Genomic DNA, 17,051 nt, shown 5'->3' with positions numbered 1-17,051 from the left:
ACCACACGTCATCATAGGTCCAAGTAGAGGGAGGATTGTATGTCACCATATCCAAACACTAAAACCCAGATTCTACTCAAGTGTGAGAAGGGATTTCTAGCATGGTTTCATGTTTCCTTTTCCAAGGTTCCCATGAAACCCATTTTGCATTCAATATCTTTTCCAAGTTAATTGAACATTAAGCATGAAAATCAAAATTCCTTCTAGCAAATCAAAGAGAAGATGAAGAGAAGAAGAAATTTACTATCATTAATCCATCAAGTACAATAGAGCTCCCTCTCTCAATGAGAGGGAATTAAGCTACTCATAGCTCAGAGAGAAAGTACAAGAGATGGAAGAGATGAAGTCTGAAAACTAAAAGTGAAATCCCCAAAACTAAACTCTGTGACTTGCTAACTGATGACTACGCATCATGTACCCTTTTTCTTATTTAAAAGGACCATAAAAAGAGCATAATTTCATTTATCAATGCAATTTCATGAACTAAATGATATATATTATGGTACATTGCTTTGAAATGGGTTTGTGTTGAATTTCAGGTGAAAAAAGCAGCATAAAGGGAAGAAAATAACATATGAAGCTGGGTGTGCCACTTGAAGCTATGGGCGTGGCACGCCAAGCCAATATTCCAGCATAGAAGGTTGAAGAATTTCACATAGGCGTGCCACTTGGAGCTCTGGGCGTGGCACGCCAAGTTGTGAAGCCAAGTCTCAAAGAGGGCGTGCCACTTGGTGCTATGGGTGTGGCACACCAAGTTTGTGAAGGCTGGATGTCAAAGAGGGTGTGCCACTTAGTGTCTTGGGCATGGCACGCCAGGCTTAATTTCTAGAAGAGTGATTTTGAGCCCCACTATGGGCGTGGCACACCAAGAAGTGGCGTGGCACGCTGGGACATATGCCAGCCTGACCTCCTCTTATTCAAATGAAGATATCTTGAGCTACACAACTTCAAATGAGATTATTCCAGTGGCATTAGAAATTAGACATCCAGATCTTCCAACCATATATAACACTTTATAATGGACACTGGAATTGAGGAAGATATTGACCCCGAAAACACAAGGAGAAAAACACGTCACTGCAGAGTTACTAATCTAACCTCTTCATTTTCAAAGGATCATAACTTGTGTTGTAGAGATCCATATGATCTGATTTTGGTGGTGTTGGAAAGCTGACATCAAGAGCTTTCCAACAATATATAACACTTTAGGGTGGACGTTAAAACTGGAGGTGAAAAAGGCTATTAATTTTGCATTGTAAAACCTGGGCGTGCCACTTGATATCGAAGGCGTGGCACGCCAGCTCTATTTTCATAATTGACGTGCCACTTGGAATTCTGGGCGTGGCATGCCAGTTCTAATGGTTAGAGAGGAGATTTTGGTGCATCATTGAGGCGTGTCAGGCAAGTTTTGGGCGTGGCACGCCAACTTCACAAGATATGGGGCGTGGCACGCCGGGCTACCTGACAGACTGACCTATCCACCGTCAAATGGGCATAACTTGAGCTACATAGATCCAAATGAGTTGATTCTAAAGACGTTGGAAAGCTAATATCTAGTACTTTTCAACAATATATAATAATTTATAGTGGACATTCATTTTGAGGCCCAACCAACTCCATACGTTCAACGTTGCAAAGTGGGTCATACTCCAAAGGGCAAAATCAAGTGGGAGTGGCACTTGGAACCACATGCCAATTTCTCCCTACAGCCCTCAACCTTCAATCAAGCCCACTCCAAATCTCATTCAAGCCACACTTATCAATAAATCAAGGCCACATGAAGAGTCTAGAATAGTTTATTTTTATTTCATTGTAATTTGCTTTTAATTTCATTTAAGTTTGTAATTTAGGAGAGCCTATATAAGGGCCTTAGTTTCATAGAATTACTCATGCTGGATTGGGGGAAAGTCTTCGGACCCTCTCTGTTCATCATCAACTTCCTTTCTTTTCTTTCTTACATTTGTAAATATCTTTTAGTTATGAATCACTAACTCTTTCCATTGAGAAAGAGAGCTCTATTATTTTTCAATGGATTGATTGTTTTTATTCTTCTTCTTCTATTCATCGCTCTTTCATTTACTAGAAAGAATTTCGTTCTTCATTCTAGCATTCAATTATCTTGGAAAAGAGATTGAATGTATTTGGATTTTATGGGAACCTTGGAAGAGGAAACATAAAACCATGCTTGAAATTCCTTCTCACACTTGAGTAGGATTTGGGTTTTGGTGATGGGATACGTGACATATAATCCTCCCTCTACCTGGACCTATAAGGGAGTGTGGTATAATCAGGGAACAAGCTTTATCTCTTCTCATGAGCAATTAGACCAAGGAATTGGCTATTGATCAAGATTTGAGAGATTGAGCCACCAAGGAATTGGGGCTCAATCAATCATGATTGCCAAGAGGCCAATGAGTTGCATGAATGAAGATGAGATGAAATCAAGTAATCCGGAGAATGCAATATCTCTTGATTCCAATGTTTATTTCATCTTTCTTTCTTTTATTTAATTTGTGGTCGTTTACAATTTATGCACTTTACGTTTCCAGCACTTTACTTTCTTGTACTTTACTTTCCTTGCCATTTACTTTCTTGCACTTTATTGCTTTCCTTTACTTTCATGTTAATAAACGAGATTTGAGTGTCGGTTTAGATTTTTTCTTCTTATAGAAAGAATTTCTTCGTTGTAAGCATAGCTCCAAACCAACAAACAATTCTCACATCAAAAATTTTGGTTGTCACTAAGTGTAAACCCCAAATAAGAATTAACTGGAGTATTTGAACTCTGGGTCATCTCCCTAGGACCTGCAATGAAGTTACTTGTTATTGATTATGAGGTATTTTGGGATTTTTGAGATTTTAGACAAAAAATGTAAATTGCAAAGGAAATAAACTAACAACTAGCGAAGCTCTTGGAAAGATATGAAAATTAGAAGTCCTATCCTAGTTATCCTCCTTAATTGTGACCATAAATTATTCATTGCTACCACTTCGTTAACCTCTAACCAAGGAGGAAAGTCAAGGGGATGAATCAACTTGATTCCTCTTGTCTTAGTCAACTCCTAAAGGAAAGACTAGCCTTAGAGGCAATCAAATCAATTAGCAACATCCAATTATCAATCAATAACAGAATTAGATAACTCAAGAGTCACTAATTACTCAACCAAAGCCAAGAGGAACAAAATCTATACTAAACTCCAACCAAGCATTTCATCAACCACTTGGAAGGCATAAAAAGAAAGCATAGTAAATCAACAACAAGAATTAAATCTAACAACAATCAAATGTAAAGAATCAACACAACAATTAAAGGAAACAATATCTACATGAACTACCTCAAATTTCATTGAAGGAAAATATAAGAAGAAAGAGTGCATCAACAACAAAGTGACAATTTTACAATAATGAAACACAAAATTAGAGAAAAGAAGAGTATAGGAACAAGAATTGCTAAAGAAAAAGTGAATCAAAGTATGAAATTAACCTAGATCTAAGAATTCCTAATCTAAATCTAACCTAATCCTAATTCTAGAGAGAAGGGAGAGCTTCCCTCTCTAGAAACTAACTATATCTACTCCTAAAGCTAAAACTATTGAGTGTGTGTTGACCCCCCTTCAATCCTTGGCTCAAATAGCATCAGAAATGAGTTAGATTGGGCCCACAAGGCTTCTAAAATCGCTGGCCACGAGTTGCATTAAGTGGATCATGAGCCACCATCGGTGCATCCGCATAATGTGCGTGTGCGCACCTCTATACGCGATGCAACTATGGCAAATCTTATATCGTTTCGAAGCCCTGGATGTTAGCTTTCTAGCGCAACTAGAACCGCCTCATTTGGACCTTTGTTGCTCAAGTTATAGTCGTTTGAGTGCGAGGAGGTCGGCTTGACAGCTTTTGCGATTCCATCATTTCTTCATGAGTTCTCCATTCCTATATGCTTTTCCTTCATTCCCTTGATCCAATCTTTGCCTCCTAAATCTGAAATCACTTAACAAATATATCAAGGCATCTAGTGGAATCAAGGTGAGTTAAATGTAGCTATTTTAAGACCTAAAAAGCATGTTTTCACATTCAAGCACAATTAAAGGAGAATTTACAAAATCATGCTATTTCATTGAATAAATGTGGAAAAAGGTGATAAAATTCCCTAAAATAAGCACAAGATAAACCATAAAATTATGGTTTATCAAATCTCCCCACACTTAAACTAAGCATGTCCTCATGCTAAAATCAAGAAAGAAATAAATGGGTATCAACATTTATTCAATGCATCCTATCTAAATGAATGCAACTAAATGCAAGATGATTCTACCTACTTGGTTAAAAGTAAATCAATCTCCAAGACATACATGCATAAGTAGAGCCAAGATCATATAACGATTCATGAATCCTACCAACTCAAATATCAAAATTAAGTTCAAGTAGACTTGCAATAAGAACACTCATGAAAGCCGGGAATCAAGGAATTGAGCATCGAACCCTCACCGGAAGTGTTTGCACTCTAGTCGCTCGGTGTTTAGGGTCGATCCACTCAATTCTCCCCTAATCATGCTTTCCAAGATTTGCTTTTTCGTCTAATAATCAATAATTATTCAATGCATGCATACAATTATCATGAGGTCTTTTCCTTCGGTTGTAATGGAGTTAGGGTCAAGGTAGGATCATATATGGATAAGTGGACTAGAATTTGGATCTTTGATGAGCTTAAACTTTCCCACCTAGCCTATATGATGACCTATATAATTGAGTTCTAACCTAACTACCCATCTTTCACTTTTCCACATACTCATGCATTTTCTTTTTATTTCACAATACTTATGCATTGATCTTTTATTGAGCTTCACTTTGGGGGCATTTTGTCCCATTTCTATTATTTTCCTCCTTTTTCTTTATTTTTCTATATATACTTTTTTTTCTTTTCCTTTTGTTCTTATCAATTTTTTTCTTTCAAGAATATCAATTCATAAGGTCTTACATTTAATTTAACGCATGAATATGTACCCAATTCCCAATATTTTCAACAAAAATACAAAAACACACCATTTTTCCCAACCAATGTTCCCAAATTTCCCACACTTGAATGGTACTCACACACACTAGCCTAAGATAATCAAAGATCCAAATAAAGGACATTTATTGTTTTTCGCTTTAAGGCTTGTGATGTGCTAAAATTAAGAACAAGTGGGTTAAGCGTAGGCTCAAAGTTGGCTAACAATAGAAGATAAAAGGTAAGGCTATTTAGGTGAGTGAGCTAATGAAATGATGGCCTCAATCATATAAATGCATGAATACAAGGAATAATGGACATATAGACTCAAACAAAGCAGATATCACAATCATAGGAAGAGAATATTGTACACAAGAATGAAAATAAGTGGTTATAAGATGTAACCACGCAATTAGGCTTAAAACTCACATGGTTGTGTGTTTTTAGCTCAAAAACCATGTTCCAAAATACATTCTTTTAAGCAAGTTCAACAAAAATTTTTCAAATTGGTAGGGTACCCTAAAATAGTTTCTTGGAAAAGAAATCATCACCTTAACCAAGTAGTCCTAATAAGGAAGAAGTGGTAAAAATATGTACAATTCTAACTAACATGCAACCTATCGTGAAATGCAATGGCTATCTAATATTGGTGTTGAAAAAGGAATTGTTACCATGGAGATCGGTCGGACGATCTCCCCACACTTGAAGATTACACCATCCTCGGTGCATGCAAAGAAGGGCAAGGTGGACGGGTTGTTACAATTTATGAGCTTCTTCAAAAGGTTGTGCAGATGGACTTGTTTGTTGCCTCAATTAAAAGCTTTCCTTTCTCCCTTCTTGTTGGCCAACCCAAAAGGAAAGAAAAATAAAGAAAATTAAGCCTACAACAAAGATAGCAAAGCATATAGAACATAGGCAGGGGCTAATGCCAAATAAGAGTAAGGGTTTCACTACATGGTAGCTAAGCATGTAAGTGAGAAAACAATATGGGCTAATGGCATATAATATCAAACAAGTCAAGGGGCACCGAAATAAAGCAAGAACTTCTCAACAATTGAGTAAGAAGATGCAACACCATTATTAAAATGAGAAACTAAAAAAATAAGGTAACAATAAGCTATAAAAACAAAATAAAATTGGAAAGAGTAGAAGTATACGAATGCAATGGGCAAAAGAAAATGGAAGAGGGAAAAAGCTCTATCTTTTTTTTAACCGGCGCGGACGCGCAAAATGCGCGCACGCGCGGGTTGCTGGCACAGAATAGGCACAAAAGTGGCACAACTCTCTGGAAAATGTACCAGGAGTGCAGATGGGCGATCGGCGCGCGCGCGCAAGGTATGCTAGCGCATCGATCCGTGAATTGCCAAAAGGGCACGTACGCGCCAGGTGCGCGCACGCGTGGATTGGTTTGTGCCTCAGGCATGGTGCTGGCACAGTGTAGGCGCAACTTTCAGGTCAATGTATGGAGTAGTGAGAATTTCCAATCCACGCAACTGCGCATATGGCGCGCCGGCGTGGATGGTTGAAAATGCTTGAAGCGCGTGTACGCGCCAGGTGCGCACACGTGCGGGTTGATGCTCTGTTTTTCAAAATTTTTCTTCGCGTTCTTGCACCAATCTAAGCATTTCAAACCTCCAAACATCTACCCAAACACCATGAAACCTTAATTAAAATATTATACTACCAATTAAACTCAACTAACTAAGCAAAACATGAAATTAAACTAATTCTGCCAATATTCACAAAAGAGAAAAATGAAAAGATATTACCATGGTGGGGTGTCTCCCACCTAGCACTTTTGTTTATTGTCCTTAAGTTGGACTTATGGGGAGCTCCTCTCAAGGTGGCTTGTGTTTGTACTCATCCTTGAATCTCCAAGGATCTTTGCTTCTTAAATGGTTGACAGAATTTCCAACCATCTTCACCAAGCTTGGGCAAAGTTCAACCCAAGATATGAGTTCCCCTAATTGGTCTTCATTCTTCGATCCGGGATCCCATATCTTATTTTCGCACCCGTCTTCAATTTGATCTTCTTACTTTTTCTTTCCGGGTGGTTGACACATAGAATTCTCTTTAGCACACCAAGCTTTCCGTCAAGACCCATGCAAAGTGCTATTCTCCCAATCACAGTCCCTATACCTTGGAATATTGACCTTAACGAGCCTAATACCAAATTTCCAACCACTACACAACTCGTTCTTACTTTTAATTCCACAAAGAGCTCTAAGTTATCCATCCGTTTCAATCGAACCATATTCAAGTGAGAAAGTGAAGCTTAGGGATAAGAATTTTACCCACTTGAATGTTGTGTCGGATGGTGACTTGGGAAGGGAGACCTCCCTACACTTAGACAATGTAAGGTCTACCTCCTTGTGCTCTCCTTTGTGTATTTCCATCTCTTTGCAAGCTTCCTCAATTTCAACCATTTCCCTTTCATCACATGGCTTGGTGTTGTCTTCAAGAACTTCAATTTCTTGCCCAATGGAAGGTGATTCAATTTGGATAGGAATTCATTGATGGATAAATCCATCTCTTGATCAACCTCTCCATATTCTTCAATTTCGATATACACATGGCTTGGTGTTGTCTTCAAGAACTTCAATTTCTTGCCCAATGGAAGGTGATTCAATTTGGATAGGAATTCATTGATGGATAAATCCATCTCTTGATCAACCTCTCCATATTCTTCAATTTCGATATACACCATGCCAACTTTTTCCTCTTGATAATTCTCTTTCCATTCGCTCTCTTTCTCATTGCTCACCAAGGGTATGGGAGGTTGTGCACACTCTTCTATAACTTCAACTTCATGTCCAATGGAAGGGGATTCGATTGTAGATAGAAATTCATCTATGATTGAATCTATCTCTTGATAGGCATCTTTCAAGTCTCCAACTTTGACATGCCTTGGAGGTTGCGCACCCTCCTCAACATCAATTTCAAGCTTCTTGGAAGAATGCTCCATGATGCTACACTCCCAAGGACTTTCAACATCTCCTAAATCTTCAACCACTTCTTCCCTTTCTTCAATGATCATAGGCTCCTCCAATTGTTCCAACACAAAATTCGACTCCTCCTTCTCCACCGGATTTTCCAATTTCTCCTTCATGCTTTGATTTTCTTTTGACACTTCACATAGGTTTATGGAAAAAACTTGAGTATTCAAACATTGGTGGGCTAAAGCATGCATCACCTTGGTCAAGTTGGTCACAAACTCAAGTGTATTCTGCTTCATGGCCTCTTCTCCTTGAAGTATCAAAGTGAGAGAATCGTCTATTGGGGCTTGGGGTGAATAGGAAGGTTCATTATTTTGGAGAGAGGGTTCATGGTATGAAGGTGGTTCTTCTTGGCAAGGGTGTGGAGATGGTGAGTATTGAGGCGAGTATTGAGGTGGTTCTTGGTAATAATTATGATAGGGTTGTGGTGGTCCTATAGGTTCTTGTTCATAATGGTTATAAGAATATGGTATGGATTATTGGTCATATGGTAGATATGGATCATAAGGAGGTGCTTGGTATGGAAGGGCTTGTGAGTATAGTGGAAGGCTATGTTGAGAAGGGGGTTCATATGCATATGATGATTGTGGTTGACAATCACAATAAGGGTCACCACATACATTAGATTGATATGCATTAGAATTAGGATTATACCCATAAGAGTTCGGAGGAGGTTGATGCCATGAAGATTGTTCATAAGCTTGAGATTCCTCCCATCCTTGATTTCCAAATCCTTGATGCATGTCCTCATTATAGCTTCCATCTCCTACAACATAGTTAGAACCAAACTCATAGCCAAAGTGAGAATTCATAGTAGAAAGAGAAAATAAAAACAAAATCTAATAAAAAAACAAGAGAAACAAAAATCTATAACTAGCGAATAAAGCAAAAAGTAAAATATTCACACTATTCACATATGTACAATAACCAATAACATAACACCAATGCAACCTCCCGACAACGGCGCCATTTTGATGAACGAGATTTGAGTGTCGGTTTAGATTTTTTCTTCTTATAGAAAGAATTTCTTCGTTGTAAGCATAGCTCCAAACTAACAAACAATTCTCACATAAAAAATTTTGGTTGTCACTAAGTGCAAACCCCAAATAAGAATTAACCGGAGTATTTGGACTCCGGGTCGTCTCCCTAGGAATTACAATGAAGTGTCTTGTTATTGATTATGAGGTATTTTGGGGTTTTTGAGATTTTAGACAAAATATAAATTGCAAAGGAAATAAACTAACAACTAGCAAAGCTCTTGGCAAGATATGAAAATTAGAAGTCCTATCCTAGTTATCCTCCTTAATTGTGACCATAAATTGTTCATTGCTACCACTTCGTTAACCTCTAACCAAGGAGGAAAGTCAAGGGGATGAATCAACTTGATTCCTCTTGTCCTAGTCAACTCCTAAAGGAAAGACTAGCCTTAGAGGCAATCAAATCAATTAGCAACATCCAATTATCAATCAATAACGGAATTAGATAACTCAAGAGTCACTAATTACTCAACCAAAGCCAAGAGGAACAAAATCTATACTAAACTCCAACCAAGCATTTCATCAACCACTTGGAAGGCATAAAAAGAAAGCATAGTAAATCAACAACAAGAATTAAATCTAACAACAATCAAATGTAAAGAATCAACACAACAATTAAAGGAAACAATATCTACATGAACTACCTCAAATTTCATTGAAGGAAAATATAAGAAGAAAGAGTGCATCAACAACAAAGTGACAATTTTACAATAATGAAACACAAAATTAGAGAAAAGAAGAGTATAGGAACAAGAATTGCTAAAGAAAAAGTGAATCAAAGTATGAAATTAACCTAGATATAAGAATTCCTAATCTAAATCTAACCTAATCCTAATTCTAGAGAGAAGGGAGAGCTTCCCTCTCTAGAAACTAACTATATCTACTCCTAAAGCTAAAACTATTGAGTGTGTGTTGACCCCCCTTCAATCCTTGGCTCAAATAGCATCAGAAATGAATTGGATTGGGCCCACAAGGCTTCTAAGATCGCTGGCCACGAGTTGCATTAAGTGGATCATGTGCCTCCATCGGTGCGTCCGTGCAATGTGCGCGTGCGCACCTCTATACGCGATGCAACTATGGCAAATCTTATATCATTTCAAAGCCCTAGATGTTAGCTTTCCAATGCAACTAGAACTGCCTCATTTGAATCTCTGTCGCTTAGGTTATGGTCGTTTGAGTCTAAGGAGGTCGGCTTGACAACTTTTGCGATTCCATCATTTCTTCATGAGTTCTCCATTCCTATATGCTTTTCCTTCATTCCCTTGATCCAATCTTTGCCTCCTAAATCTGAAATCACTTAACAAACATATCAAGGCATCTAGTGAAATCAAGGTGAGTTAAATTTAGCTATTTTAAGACCTAAAAAGCATGTTTTCACATTCAAGCACAATTAAAGGAGAATTTACAAAATCATGCTATTTCATTGAATAAATGTGGGAAAAGGTGTTTGTGTTATTGCCTCACTAAGAATCCCTCATCTGTGACAATGGGGATTCCAATTTCTTTTGGTGATTATTGTTTGAGACAGAGCATGTTGCAAGTGAAAATGGAGTTTGCCTCATCTTTTGATCAATCATATCATATGGGATATTGCCCACCAAAACAAAATGATTCAAGTCATTATCCTAATGGTGGCTGGAAATATCACCAAGAAATGATAAATTATGAGCAATCCACTCAATTGGGATATGCTCCAGGACCACAAAATGATCAATCAAATTTCATGGGAAAATTTCCACCACCACAGAATGACTCACGTTATTATGCTCATGGTGGGTGGGAGTTTCAAGAACATGAAATGGGGTACTTTCCAGAGCCACAAATTGGTCAATATTTTGATCACTACTCAACTTGTAGCTGGGGAAGGGAATTTAATGCTGCATACCCCATTCATCAAGAGCCATCACCCAGTAATTGTCCAACCTATGCACCTCCACAAACTCGTCAAAAACCTTCTCTAGCATTTGTATTAAAACAACTTTCCCAGACCCAAGCCTCAATTGTCCATCTCATTGAGTCCTTAAGGGATAAGTTCTTAAGGAAAAAGAACAGAGAAAGGATTAGAGATATGGAAATCTTAAGGAGAAATCAAGAAGAGCACGTGAGACAAATGGCACAACAATTTGTTGATGAACCAACCAATGTCTTTCCTTGGCCAGGGGAAGAATATTATGCCATTAGCTTAAGGAGTGGAGAAGTGCCTAATATAGGTGAAAATAAGGAATTGGTAGAGCAAGAAAAAGAGATCTTTGTACCAAGAGAGCCACCATTCTAAGAAGTTCTTGATAAAGAGGATACTCCAACCATCTCACAACACCCAAGTTCTAAAAACAAAGAAGTGAAGGCAATCAACCAAAGTACTGGAATAAGAATTGTGACCAAGATAAGAAGGACAACATTCATGAAAAAGAGAAGGTCAATTACAAACAATCCGACCCCTACCCCAGCAAGAAAAGAAAATCAAGCTAACAACAAAAGAAAGCTTGCTAGGAGGCACTCAAAACAGGGGGCATCAAGCTTCTCCTCTACTCCTCTGAGGTCATTTCTATTAATCAATTGGAAGAAGAGGAAGAAAGTTGATAACAACATGTCAAGCTAATGACAATAAAAGAGCGCTTGTTGGAAGGCAACCCAACCGTAGGTAATATTTCCTTTCTTTGTTTTGTTTATTTTTAATAATTTGGCATATGATTACATTCTAAGTTTGGTGTTGCCATGCAACAAATTTGATTTTCAATCTTCACTGGGTACTTGCATCATGCTAAAATGAAAGTGTCACACTAAGTTTGGTGTTGCCGCTTATCTTTCATGCTATGTACCATGCACACCCCTTATTAATGCAACCATATTGCCTCTATTTACTTCTTGTACCTTCATTTTATCATTAATTTTGCTTACTTAACCACATGTATTACTCACATTTTATTGTTCTAAGACATTCATGAACTATCATAGACCCCATCACCACTGTTTTATTTGTTGCTTGAGGACAAGCAATCATTCTAAGTTTGGTTTGGGAAAGGGAAGAATAGGAGGAAAGTGACAACAACAATGAAGATGAACTACAAGGTGGTAAAGTTCCTTTTCCTCTTACTTATTTCCAATACATTTAGATTGCATGATTGTCTTCTATTTCCTTTGTATACATGTGTGTTGTGAATAAGCATAGCTTGATTGCTGAAATTGTAACATGTGCTATGACATTATGACTACCATCTTGAGTTTTGTGAGTTCAAAAGTAATTTAGTTTCATGATCATAAACAAACAAGGTCATTAAAGAAGAACTTAGCATGGGCATATAAATATTGGAAGGCTAGCATGATTATTGTTGCTCAATTGCATTTGAATTTGTTTAATTAATGTTTTCATCTAGGACATTTTATGAAAATTTTGAAATCATGAAAACCTTGAAGAAGCATATGCAACTAAGGCAAGAAAAAGAAAAGGGAAAGAATGAGAAAGCTGAAGGCTCTGAGTACCAATGACAATTCATTTGCTAAGTACTTGTGGTGTTTATGTATCAAGCAAAAAGCTTGAAAACAAAATACTTAGAGTCAAGGCTAGGCTCAAGTGCAAAAGCACTCCCTCAAAGCTCAAGGCTCTGAGCATCAATGATTAGAGAATAAAGAAATGAAACAAATGAGCATAAAGAGTCCTTTAATTAAATGCTTGTGGTGCTTATGTATCAAGTGGTAATACTTGAAAACAAAGCATTTAGAGTCGTAGCTTTCAACAAATGGTGCAAAACACCCAAAAAGCTAAGCTAAGAAAAGAATAACAAGCTTGTTTCAAGGAAGGAACATAAAGAAAAAGATTTCATAAAATGAGCTAGATAGAAGCATCAATCATTTGAATTTCTTTTGTGATTGTAGCATGCATAAGAAACTAGCCAGCCATGAACATAAATATTGCTATTCTTCTCACCTTGGTTTGTCAAACTTTATTGCATGATTCTTTATTTGCTTGAGGACAAGCAAAGTTTAAGTTTGGTGTTGTAATGACTGTGCATCATGAACCCTTTTTCTTATTTAAAAGGACCATAAAAAGAGCATAATCTCATTTACCAATGTAATTTCATGAACTAAATGATATATATTATGGTACATTTCTTTGAAATGGGTTTGTGTTGAATTTCAGGTGGAAAGAGTAACAAAAAGGAAGAAAATAACATATTAAGTTGAGCGTACCACTTGAAGCTATGGGCGTGGCACGCCAAGCCAACTTTCCAGCAAAGAAGGTTGAAGAATTTCACATAGGCGTGCCACTTGGAGCTCTGGGCGTGGCACGCCAAGTTGTGAAGCCAAGTCTCAAAGAGGGTGTGCCACTTGGTGCTATGGGCGTGGCACGCCAAGTTTGTGAAGGCTGGATGTCAAAGAGGGTGTGCCACTTGGTGTCTTGGGCGTGGCACACCAGGCTTAATTTCCAGAGGATTGATTTTGAGCCCCACTATGGGCGTGGCACGCTGGGATATATGCCAGCCTAACCTCCTCTTATTCAAATGAAGATATCCTGAGCTACAAAACTTTAAATGAGATAATTTTAGTGGCATTAGAAAGTAGACATCCCGATCTGTCCAACCATATATAACACTTTATAATGGACACTGGAATTGAGGAAGATATTGACCCCGAAAACACAAGAAGAAAAACACGTCACTGCATAGTTACCAGCCTGACCTCTTCATCTTCAAAGGATCATAACATGCGTTATAGAGGTCCATATAATCTGATTTTGGTGGCGTTGAAAAGCTGACATCAAGAGCTTTCCAACGATATATAACACTTTAGGGTGGACGTTAAAACTGGAGGAGAAAAAGGCCATTAATTTAGCATTGTAAAACCTGGGCGTGCCACTTGATATCGAAGGCGTGGCACGCCAGCTCTATTTTCATAATGGGCGTGCCACATGGAATTCTGGGCGTGGCACGCCAGTTCTAATGGCTAGAGAGGAGATTTTGGTGCATCATTGAGGTGTGGCACACCAGTTTTGGGCGTGGCACGCCAGCTTCACAACATATGGGGCGTGGCACGCCAGAAGTGGGCGTGGCACGCCGGGCTACCTGACAGACTGACCTATCCACCTTCAAATGGGCATAACTTGAGCTACAAAAGTCCAAATGCGTTGATTCAAAAAACGTTGAAAAGCTAACATCCAGGGCTTTCCAACAATATATAATACTTTATGGTGGACATTAATTTTGAGGCGCACCCAACTCCATACTTTCAACGTTGCAAAGTGGGTCATACTCCAAAGGGCAAAATCAAGTGTGAGTGGGACTTGGAACCACATGCCAACTTCTCCCTGCAGCCCTCAACATTCAATCAAGCCCACTCCAACTCTCATTCAAGCCACACTTATCAATAAATCAAGGCCACAAGAAGAGTCTAGAATAGTTTATTTCATTTCATTATAATTTACTTTTAATTTCATTTAAGTTTGTAATTTAGGAGAGCCTATATAAGGGCGTTAGTTTCATAGAATTACTCATGCTGGATTGAAGGGAAGCCTTTGGACCTTCTCTGTTCGTCATCAGCTTCCTTTCTTTTCTTTCTTACTTTTGTAAATATCTTTTAGTTATGAATCACTAACTCTTTCCATTGGGAAAGAGAGCTCTATTATTTTTCAATGGATTGATTATTTTTATTCTTCTTCTTCTATTCATCTCTCTTTGATTTACTAGAAAGAACTTCGTTTTTCATTCTAGAATTCATTTATCTTGGAAAAGAGATTGAATGTATTTGGATTTTATGGGAACCTTGGAAGAGGAAACATAAAACCATGCTTGAAATTCCTTCTCACACTTGAGTAGGATTTTGGTTTTGGTGATGGGATACGTGACATATAATCCTCCCTCTACCTGGACCTATAAGGGTGTGTGGTATAATCAGGGAACAAGCTTCATCTCTTCTTATGAGCAATTAGACCAAGGAATTGGCTATTGATCAAGATTTGAGAGATTGAGTCACCAAGGAATTGGGGCTCAATCAATCATGATTGCCAAGAGGTCAATGAGTTGCATGATTGAAAATGAGATGAAATCAAGTAATCCGGAGAATGCAATATCTCTTGATCCCAATCTTTATTTCATCTTTCTTTCTTTTATTTACTTTGTGGTTGTTTACATTTTTTGCACTTTGCATTTCCAGCACTTTACTTTCTTGTACTTTACTTTTCTTGCCATTTACTTTCTTGCACTTTATTGCTTTCCTTTACTTTCATGTCATTTACTTTTCTTGTTGTTTATCACTCAAAATCAAATCATCTAACAAGGATAATTAATCAACTATTGCTTGCTTAATCCAATTAATCTCTGTGGATACGATCCCATTCCATTGTGAGTTATTACTTGTCGACAATTTTGGTGCGCTTTCCAAAAGAACGGATTCATTATATGTGGGTAGTGAATTCCGGTCATCATTAACCCTTTTCCAATACTTTCAAGGGTATTTATACTACTCCTAGATCTAGAAAAAAAGGGAAAATTACAAAAGTGAAAAGAAAATTACAATTTGGAGGGAAAAGAAACTCAACAAACGTGATCTTCCAGCTGGCGTGTCTCTGGCATGTCACGCTCCTACTGTTTCTGATTTTGTGTGCCATGCCTCTTCATTCAAGTGGCACGCCGTCCTCTATTTCACCCCTTGTGTGCCACGCCTTCAAGCCTAAGTGGCACACCCAGGACATTTTAAATGGCAAAGTAGCTTGGCGTGCCATGCCTTCGAACCAAAGTGGCACGCCCAAGACATTTTAGATGGCAAAGCAACCTGGCGTGCCATGCCTTCGAGCCAAAGTGACACACCCAAGGTCACTTCCCTTATCTCTATACTTCTGGAGATTTGTACCAGCATGGCACGCCCAGGCTCTAGCGTGCCACGCCATTCTTAAAGCTTCACTTCTTTGCCGGCGTGTCACGCCTCGTCATCCAAGTGGCACGCCTGAGTTCATTGGCTCCCCTTTTCCCTCTCTGGAAATACTACTAGCATGCCACGCCATGAGACTGGCATGTCACGCCCTTCATTTGCTTCTTCTTCTTGCTGGCGTGCCATGCCTCATCTCCCAAGTGGCATGCCTGAGTTCACTGACCCTTTAATTTCTCCTCTGGAAAACACTACCAGCGTGTCACGCCATGAGACTGGCATGTCACGCCCTTCATTTGCCGTGGTCCTAGATGTTGGCGTGCCACGCCTGGATGTTCAAGTGGCACACCAAAGTGAGATAATTAAGCAGGCGTTCCATGCCTTCGATACCAAGTGGCACGCCCAACTTTATTTGGCCTCCTTAGGTGCTGGCGTGCCACGCCTTGTTGCTCAAGTGGCACGCCTTAGTGGGACTTCTTGAGCTGGCGTGCCACGCCTTCGATACCAAGTGGCACGCCCAGCTTTTGCATTGTCTCCTTGTTCACTGGCGTTTCACGCCTTGTTGCTCAAGTGGCACGCCCATTCAATTGTGGGTCTTATAGGCTTGGCGTGCCACGCGTTGGTCCTCAAGTGGCACGCCCTAGTGGACTCTGGGGTTGGCGTGCCACGCCTTCGACACAAAGTGGCACGCCATAGTGATGGTTCTTCTAGTAACGAGTTCGCGTGCCACGCCCTACTCCGGCGTGCCACGTCCCTTTGATGGTCTTCATTTTTGCTCTCTGGAGTGTTGTACCAGCGTGCCACGCCCAGCTTTTGGCGTGCCATGCCAATACATTTTTGTGGCGTTTGTTCCAAGTGGCTCGCCTGCTTCACACGCCCGACTTGTTTTGTTGTTTTCTTTCCTATTTTTGATGTCTTCTCCACCTAAAATCCAACACAAACTCATTTCAAAGTAATGTACTATGATATTCATCAATTAAGGCATGAATTTCAATGATCAAATGAGATTATGCCTCTTTTATGGTCCTTTTTATGCAAGAAAAATGGTAGATGATGTAAGTTATCAGTAGGCTGCATTATTGTTGAGGTTGTGGCGTCTCTGATCTTGGCCTTGATCTTATTGGTTTTCCCACCCAAAGTTTGGATGGTTCTTCCAACCAGGGTTGTAGGTTT

This window comes from Arachis duranensis, chromosome 7, assembly GCF_000817695.3.
Source record: "Arachis duranensis cultivar V14167 chromosome 7, aradu.V14167.gnm2.J7QH, whole genome shotgun sequence".
Taxonomy (NCBI): Eukaryota; Viridiplantae; Streptophyta; class Magnoliopsida; order Fabales; family Fabaceae; genus Arachis; species Arachis duranensis.
This window is presented reverse-complemented; position numbering follows the sequence as displayed.